We start from the raw sequence: 8,594 nt of genomic DNA on the forward strand, positions 1-8,594 counted from the left end.
GGCTCCTCCCTCTCCCCCCTGCACCCCGCACTCCCCAGCCACCCCCCCGCACCTCACCCCAGACGCTGTTTCACTCGAGTGGACTTGTGAAGTGTCTAATGTCAATTTCTGTTAAAATCAGAAGAAAAAAAGAATAATGGTGATGAACCCAGCACGGATCGTGTTGTCTTTAAATCAACAATCAACGCAGTCCTTAAGTATCATGTTGAGTTCATGCAGGTCCTCCTGCGCCTGTCTTGGCCTGCACCCCTGTCCTGGAAGCAGGGCCGGCTTCTGGGCTGGGGGGGTGCGGGGGCGCGGATGCTCCCACCTGGGTCTGGGTCTCCCTCTGAAATGACACCCTGAGCTGGGAGGATGGACCTGCATGGTCAGGCAAGGTTCGGCAGGGCATCCAGGCATTTGGATGGGGAAAAATCCCACCTTTATTGTCAACTGGCCTCGAACCGGAGGAATTTAGCTTCACTGAAACACCTTGCGATGCCTGTGACTTGATCATAAACAGAAATCACAGATATTCTCATTTATAGTACAGTTCACGTTAAAAGGGTGGCAGCTTACTATTTGAATTTTGAGATCCACCGGATCTAACGTAATGAGTTTTTTAAAAAACATACCTACTTAAAGTTTGTTTTTAAGCTGTGATATTTATTTTTTTGATCACACCTCGCTGTGTGTGGGATCTTAGTTTCTACCCCAGGGATTAAACTTAGGCCCCTGGCATTGGAAGTACAGAGTCTCAACCACTGGACTGCCAGGGAAGTCCCCATATATATTTCTGTGTGTTGTGTGGATGGAGTTTTTTTTCTTAGTTTCATTTTCAATTGTTGATTGCAAGAGTATAAAAATACAATTGAGTTTTGTACGTAGATCTTGTACCCAGAAACTTTGCTGAACTCATTTATTAGTTCTAATAGTTGCTTACTGGATTCTTCAGGATTTTGTACACGCAAGGCTCCCCAATTTAGATGCCTTTTGTTTCATTTTATTAATGAATTGCTCTGGGTGGAAACTCCAGAGGGGAGAAACATGGTGACCACAGCCAGGATCTCCAGTAAAATATTGAATACGAGAGACCCGCTTTTTCCACTGTCTTCAGATGGGACACGATTGTTTTGAAATCTTTTTGCTTTCTTAGTATGGACACTTACAGCTATAAATTTCCTTCTAAACACTGTATTAACTGTATTCCATTTATTTTGATATGTCTTCATTTTCTTTCATCTCAAAGTATTTTCTTTAATATTTACTTTTATTATTTTTTATTTGGCTGTGCTGGGTTTTAGTTGTGGCATGCGGGATCTTTAGTTGTGGCGTGTGGTATCTAGTTTCCTGACCAGGGATTGAACCCGGGGCCCCTACATTGGGAGTGCAGAGTCTTAGTCTTTGGACCACCAGGGAAGTCTCTCTTTCTTTTTTTTGAATTGATTGATTTCTTACTGCGTTGGGTCTTAGTTGCCGCACTTGTGATCTTTGTTGTGGGCTTCTCTCTAGCTGTGGCATGGGCTCCAGAGCATTTGCGGCACACCGGCTCAGTTCCCCTCTGGCTGTGGGATCTTAGTTCCTTGAACAGGAGTTCAACCCACATACCCTGCATTGCAAGGTGGATTTTTCATTTTTTTCTTGCGCTTGGTCTTCATCGCTGCCCACAGGCTTTCTCTTGTTGTTTTTCGGTCACGAAGTTGTGTTAACTCTTTGCAACCCCATGGACTGCTGCACGCCAGGCTCCTCTCTCCACTATCTCCTGGAGTTTGCTCAGATTCATGTCCATTAAGTCAGTGATGCTATCTAACCATATCATCCTCTGCAGCCCGCTTCTCCTTTTGCCGTCAATCTTTCCCAGAATCAGGGTCTTTTCCAATGAGTCAGCTCTTCACATCAGGTGGCCTGATACTTCCTTAGCACTCAGCCTTCTTTATGGTCCAACTCTCACACCCATACATGACTACTGGAAAAACCGTAGCTTTGACTATACGGACCTTTGTCAGCAAAGTGATGTCTCTGCTTTTTAATCCACTGTCTAGTTTTGTCATAGTTTTCCTTCCAAGAAGTAAGCATCTTTTAATTTTATGGCTGCAGTCACCGTCTGCAGTGATTTTGGAGCCCAAGAGAATAAAATTTGTCACTGCTTTCACTTTCCCCCTTCTGTTTGCCATGAAGTTATGGTCCCAGATTCCATTATTTTAGTTTCTTTAATGTTGTGTTTTAAGCCAACTTTTTCACTCTCCTCTTTCACCCTCATCAAGAGGCTCTTTAGTTCCTCCTTGCTTTCTTCCATTAGAGTGGTATCAGCAGCGTATCTGAGGTTGTTGTTTCTCCCAGTTTTCTCTAGCTGCAGCAGATGGGGCCCCTCTTTGTTGCGGTAATAGGCTCTAGGTCTCGGGCTCGGTAGTTGTGGCCCATTGGTTTAGTTGCTCTGCGGCATGTGGGAGCATCCTGGACCGGCAGTTGAACCTGTGTCTCGCTTGCCTTGAAGTCCCTTACAGTACTGTCTGATTTCCCTTTTGATTTCGTATACTCTAAAAACTACAAATCAGGACTTCCCTGGTGGCCCAGTGGTTAAGAATCCACCTGCCCTGTCAATGCAGGGGACACAGATTCAACCTCTGGTGCAGGAAGGTTCCACATGCTGCGGGGCAGCTAAGCCCACGCGCCGCATCTGAGTGTGCGCCCTAGAGCCCGCGCTCTGCAATAAGGGAAGCCACTGCACTGCAATGAAGCGTAGACTCCAGGTTGCCAGGGCTTAGGGGCTGGAAAGGATGAACAGTCAGAGCACAGAGGATTTTCAAGGCAATGAGACTACCCTGTATGACGCTCTAATGATAGATACATGTCATTACTGTATGTGTGTTAGTCACTCAGTCATGTCTAACTCTTTGTGACTCCATGGACTGTAGCCCACCAGGCTGCTCTGTTCCAGGGATTCTCCAGGCAAGAATACTGGAGTGGGTTGCCATAACCTTCTCCAGGGAGTCTTCCCAGCCAGGGATAGACACCGCGCCACCCTGTTTCTCGTGCCCCCTGTATTGCAGGCAATTTCTTTACCACTGAACCATCTGGGAAGCCCTGACCTGGGGGTATAGCTCAGCATTATTGTATATTAGCTGCTCTGCTGCTGCTGCTGCTAAGTTGCTTCAGTCGTGTCTGACTCTGTGCGACTCCATAGATGGCAGCCTACCAGGCTCCTCTGTCCCTGGGATTCTCCAGGCAAGAATACTGGAGTGGGTTGCCATTTCCTTCTCCATTGGTTGGTCTAGGGATTGTAATTAGATTCTTAACATTTCACAGACTCTAGAATTTATACTGTGCCGTTGCTTGTAAGATGCAGGAATTTTGCAACCATGTAGGTCTGTTTTCTCCCTCCCCCATTCTATCTGCTCCATTGTTTCTAAGAAGTCATTCATTGTTTGAACTGTTATTCCCTTGAATGTCATTTTTCTCTGGGTGCTTTCAATATTTTCTCTTTTTGTTTGGTTTTCAGTAGTTGACTGTGATGTGTCTGCCTGTGATTTTCTTTTACACATTCTTCTTAAGACACACTGAGCTACTTGAATCTGTAAATTAACGTCTTTCACCAGATTTCATGTTTTTTTCTGCCTCATTCTCTTCTGTCCTCTTGGAATTCCCCCTTTAAGCATGTTAGACTTCTCATTCCCCCTTGGATCACTGCCAGGGGAGCCAGGGTAGATGGCTTATTCTAGGAGCGGGGGTCCCAGGAGGCTTACCCCTATTCTGCCACCCCAGGGAAGCTGGTGGGGGGTGCCAAGGGACAGCCCGCAACCAGAGCTGACGCTAGAGCCTCCTGTCCTTGCAATCATCTTCTGCCCTTGTCACCCTCTGTCACTCCGCACTGGAAGGGGAGCAGGACTCACCGCGGCCACCGTGCCCCATTGCCGCTGGGCCGTGGCCCCGACTCAGTGCATGCCAAGAGCTCTGAGAGCAGCTCCTGTGCCCTGCACCTCCTGGTTCCTCGGTGCCCAGCACCCAGGACAGGGAGCAATCATTAACCAGATAAAATAGGGATACAGGAGAACTACATGCTGCACTCTAGAAAAAATAACTTGCATTTAAGCATAATTTTAAGTGTATGAGCCTCCTAAAAGTTTTGATGGGAAAATGATCCTTTATGAAATGATAATAATAGATGGTAGTTGGAGTTAAGAAAAACTTTGTCTCAGTAAAATAAAGATGCAGAAACTCTATTTGTTCCCCAAAGTTCTGGGGAAGCTATTCCTCTGGGCCCCACGTGTCTGGGTGCCCTGGTCTAATTCATGCTGACACGTAGGGGCACTGGGAGGAAGAGAAAGAGAAACCGCCCGCATCCCAGCCCCACTCACACGGGGACACTCTGGTCCCTCCCCGAGGAAGCCTGCAGTGGGCTGACAGGACACCCCGTCTGTAGAGCAGGTGACTCCTTCCAACCTGGGCCTGGCACACAGGAGGAACCTGGGCTGAACTGGGGAGGGTGGGAGAGCAGGGGGCGGGGGTACTGAGGGGCCCAGCCTTTCCCAGTATGCCCAGGGCTGAGTGCCCACCTCAACTGGAAGGGCAGCCGTGGGAGCGAGGCCAGCTGGCACTGGCACTGGGCCCAGGATGGCGGCAGTGCTGGCCTGGGCTAAGCGGGGAGGAAGGACGGAGGGGAGACCTGGGAGAGGAGGCAGGCGGGGGGACTCAGGAGGGGCGGGCAGTGCTTGCTTTCTCTCCTTTGCGGGAAATATGTCTTTCCCTGGGTGGGCAGGCAGGCAGCCGTCCACTCAGTCCACACTCATGGAGCCGGTGAGGGCCTCTGAGGGTGTTCCAGCCTGGAAATGGGCTGCATCCAGGAACTCTGTCCATAAAGCCAATGCAGGGGACGCAGGTTCCATCCCTGGTCCGGGAAGATCCCACAGGCTGTGGAGCCACTAAGCCCAGACTCTGCAACCGCAGAAAGCCCGTGCGGGAAAACCCATCTGTGGGAAAACTGTGCGAAAATTCCTGAGATATCCAGGTCCTCGTCTATGCACCATCCCCTCACAGAGCCCCAAGGGTCCACAATCACAGACACCTCTGTGGCTGTGACCATGCGTGTAGCCTAATGTTTGAAGCCTGGCCTAAGATGGAGTCCGGCTCTGTTTCCTCCTTCAAAAAGGGCCCAGAAGGAAAGAAGACACTGGAAACACCCCACACCCTGGCAATCGACAGGAGATGACAAGAAAGATGTAGCTGGTCCACTAGCAGGCAAACGGACCACAAGGGAAGACAAGACACCCTGTCCCCTCTCGGGCGAGGGAGCGGGCACTTGCCCTCTGTGGCTGCAGTGTGAGCTGCTCCTGAAGGCATCGGTGGCAACACTGAAATGTACTGGAAATGGGGACCCGTGCTTACAGGGGTGCTGGTGAAGGAGGAAACAGACAGAACAGGCTCCATCTTGAAAGCAGGACTCCATTGTGGGCCGGACTGTGGACTTTGAGCTCTATGCCCAGTATCTATGGAAACGACGTACCAATTGGAAAACCAGACCCCCGGGATGAAAGAGCCCCAGGACTCGTACCTAGACTCTCCATTGCCTAAAAGAATACCCTAATTATCTGTGTAACCAAATAGAATCATTAATTCTATTATGCTTATTGGGATATGACCACAGGCCTATTGATTATTGTCCACTGTTAACTACCTAGGCTTAAGGCATATGAATCACAGGTTAACTTTGATTGTATCTTTCTTTTCCTTTGTTCAGACTAGTTTCAGGGAATTTGGGGAGGTGGGTTTGGGCACGTACACTTAGGGTATATAAGATTTTCACAAAAAACTGCTCGGGCTCCTTGGCTAAGAGGAGACTCTGCCTTGCGCCCGCTGGTGTAATAAACTGCACTCCACTATCTGCATTATCCTTCTGAGTGAGTTTGTTTCCCGGAAAGTGTGGCTACAACATTTTCTTAAGTGTGTGAATTCCCTTTCTATCTCAGGTGGGTTTTTATTACTTGCACAGCACATGATTCCTTCCACTTGGCTTGATGACGTGGATCCTTTCTCCTTTTACCCATTTTACAATTACATAACGTTTTTTAAATGAATCTGTTTTTTAATTTTTTGGCCATGCCGGTGTTGTTGCTGCACAGGGCCTTTCTCCAGTTGCGGCAAGCAGGGCGGCTCCTCTGTCGAGGAGCACAGCCTTGGGCTTCTCACTGCGGCGGCTTCTCCTGTTGCTCTATGTCACATGGGCTTCAGTAGCTGCTCCACAGCACGTGTGATCTCCCTGGACGGGGGATGGAACCTGTGAACCCTGCACCGGCAGGCAGTCTTACCCACTGAACTACCAGAGAAGTCCCACATAACATTTTTTAAAGTGTAGTCAAATAAGTAACCTTTTCTTCATGTTCCCCAGTTCTTTGTCTTGCTTAAGAAAGGCTTTCCCATACCTGTATTCTAAGGGACGTGTTCTAGGTTCCTTTTAATATTTTTATTGTTTTATTCTTAACAGTTGATTACCTCGAATTTTCCACATACTGTGAGGTAGGATACAGAAACCTCCTACCACAAGGCCTGTTTCCATCTTCAAGTGAGGCCCCCAGGTGGGCCCTTTCTATTATAAAGACTCTTGTTACTTAGCAGAGATCTCTGATTCTGGTCCATTTGCAAGTTCCCCAGCCCCCCAGCCCCCCAGCCCCCCAGCTCCCCGCCTCAGACGAAGCACAGACACCTCTCCTCCTGCCTGCTAGGGAGCTCGGTGCTGGAGTCTCACTGAGGTGACCCTCAGAGCGGGTAGGGCTGAGGGCACCGCTGAGCCCAGCCTGGGGCAGGGATGGGTCTCAGATGGTACAGACCTCGGGGCTCAGTGCTAACCACAATTGCTGTCCCTGCATGATCTGGGTCAGTACAGTGCACTAAAATCGAAGCTCAGCAAAACCCGTAATTGGTCTCGTCTCTTGGAGAACCTGGGAGCCCCCAGCAGCCCTGGGTGAAGAGGCCCTGCCCAGATTCCAGAGGAATAAATAAGAGTTCACACCTGGGGCTTTCTCCTCCCCCTTCACCTTACCTCATCCCTCCCTTCCCCCCAGCCTCCAGTGGCACTGGGCTCCAGGGGTCAGCTTCTCCTCTCTCCGTACCCATAAATCCACAAACACACAGACACACATACACTGAAATTCAAAAAATTCAAACAGATAGAACCCCTCCTCCCAGTCCTCAGCCACTTGCTTCCCTTCCTGCACCAACTGCTGGATGCTTCTAGGCATTCTCCACCTTTGAGACATGCCAACTAAACAATTTTTTTTCCTACAAAAAGTGGAGCTTTCTGAACACATTATTCTGCCCTTTCCTTTTTTCTGCTAACGGTCCTCCTGCTAGACCATTCCAACCAGTACACAGAGCTTCTGGATTTTCAGCCCACTGGATCAGTGTTTATACCATCACAGCATTTGAATCTCCATCTGGGTACCCGTGATTCAAATGCCCCTTTCCCTCATGACAGGTATCTGGGTGCAGGCTGCACTCATGCAAGCTCATGCTTCTGCGACCATCTCTGCAGGGAAAATGCACAGCGGTGGCAGGGTGAGGCTCCCAGAGGCTCAGCAAACCTAAGAAAGTCTGGGCGCTGCAATCAGCTTTTTGCAGATCTGTTAGGTCAAAGAAAAAAGGCCTCTGGGTGCTTTTCATTTTGCCTTTCTCTAAGGAGGGAAATTTGCATATCCTTTGCAGGAATCTTCTCCAGTGGTTTCCTTATTGGTATTTCCTTATTGGTATCTGTGGTTTCCCGGTTGGTGTGTCTTATTTATCTGTAGGAGCTCTTTATTGCTAGTAATCTCAGTAAGATTTCTTTGTGATGCAAGTCCAAGTGTCCTCCAGTTTGAGGCTTCCTTTTTGTGAGTTTGTTGCAGTTTTGCACTTAGTTGAATTTCTCAGTCTTGCCTCTAGTCTCCTGGGTGATATTTAGAAAAGTCTTCGCTTCCCCTAGACGCTAAAAAAGTTTCCCTAAGTTCTCTGGAGTCCCTTCACCGTTTCCTCTTCACGCTGAAATCCTTAATCTCTTGGAACAGACCGCGGGGTCAAGGGCGAGGAGTGACTCGCACCACCGACGCGAATCGCCACCTTCACAGTGTACAAAATATGTGCAGGAGCCTCTTAATCTTTCCATGAAAGTGTTTTCACCCGCACTCGTAGAGCCTTTGTGGTGTGGCGCGCCGGGAGGCCCGCCGGGGAGTCCAGATCCGGGAGGCGGGAGCGGCCGCCGGCGGGCCGGACCTCCCGCCGCGCCCAGCCAGTCACGCAGCGACCCGGGTGCCCCCAGACACATGTGGGGCGCTCTGCGGCCGCCCCGAATCTCCTGCGCATTCCAAGCCACGCCGCACCATTTCTGCTTCAGAACCAAGACCCCCGCGGTTCTCTGGGTCCGGTGCCACCTTCTGCCCCGACTCCGCCCCCCGTGTCCCGCGACCCTGCACCGCATCCCGCCCCGCCTCCGCTACTCTGTGCGCAGTGGCGGACCCGCGTTCCCGCTCAGTCCTGACCTATTTTCCCAGCGCGCCCTCTTGGTCCGCGGGACGGCCCCAGCCCCGCGTCGCACCCCGCCTCGTGTCACCCTCCCTCGCCCCACGTCACCGCCCCGCGTCGCCCCTCTG

The 8,594-nt window shown here is 50.2% G+C and overlaps 1 protein-coding gene across 1 annotated transcript in view; it reads right to left on the minus strand.

Moving 5' to 3' along the window:
- Positions 1-8,594, minus strand: part of NME4 (NME/NM23 nucleoside diphosphate kinase 4) — a 12,953-nt gene that overhangs the window by 3,491 nt on the left and 868 nt on the right. The window lies entirely within an intron of this gene.

Source organism: Bison bison, unplaced genomic scaffold, assembly GCF_000754665.1.
Source record: "Bison bison bison isolate TAMUID 2011002044 unplaced genomic scaffold, Bison_UMD1.0 scf7180017846849, whole genome shotgun sequence".
Lineage (NCBI taxonomy): Eukaryota > Metazoa > Chordata > Mammalia > Artiodactyla > Bovidae > Bison > Bison bison.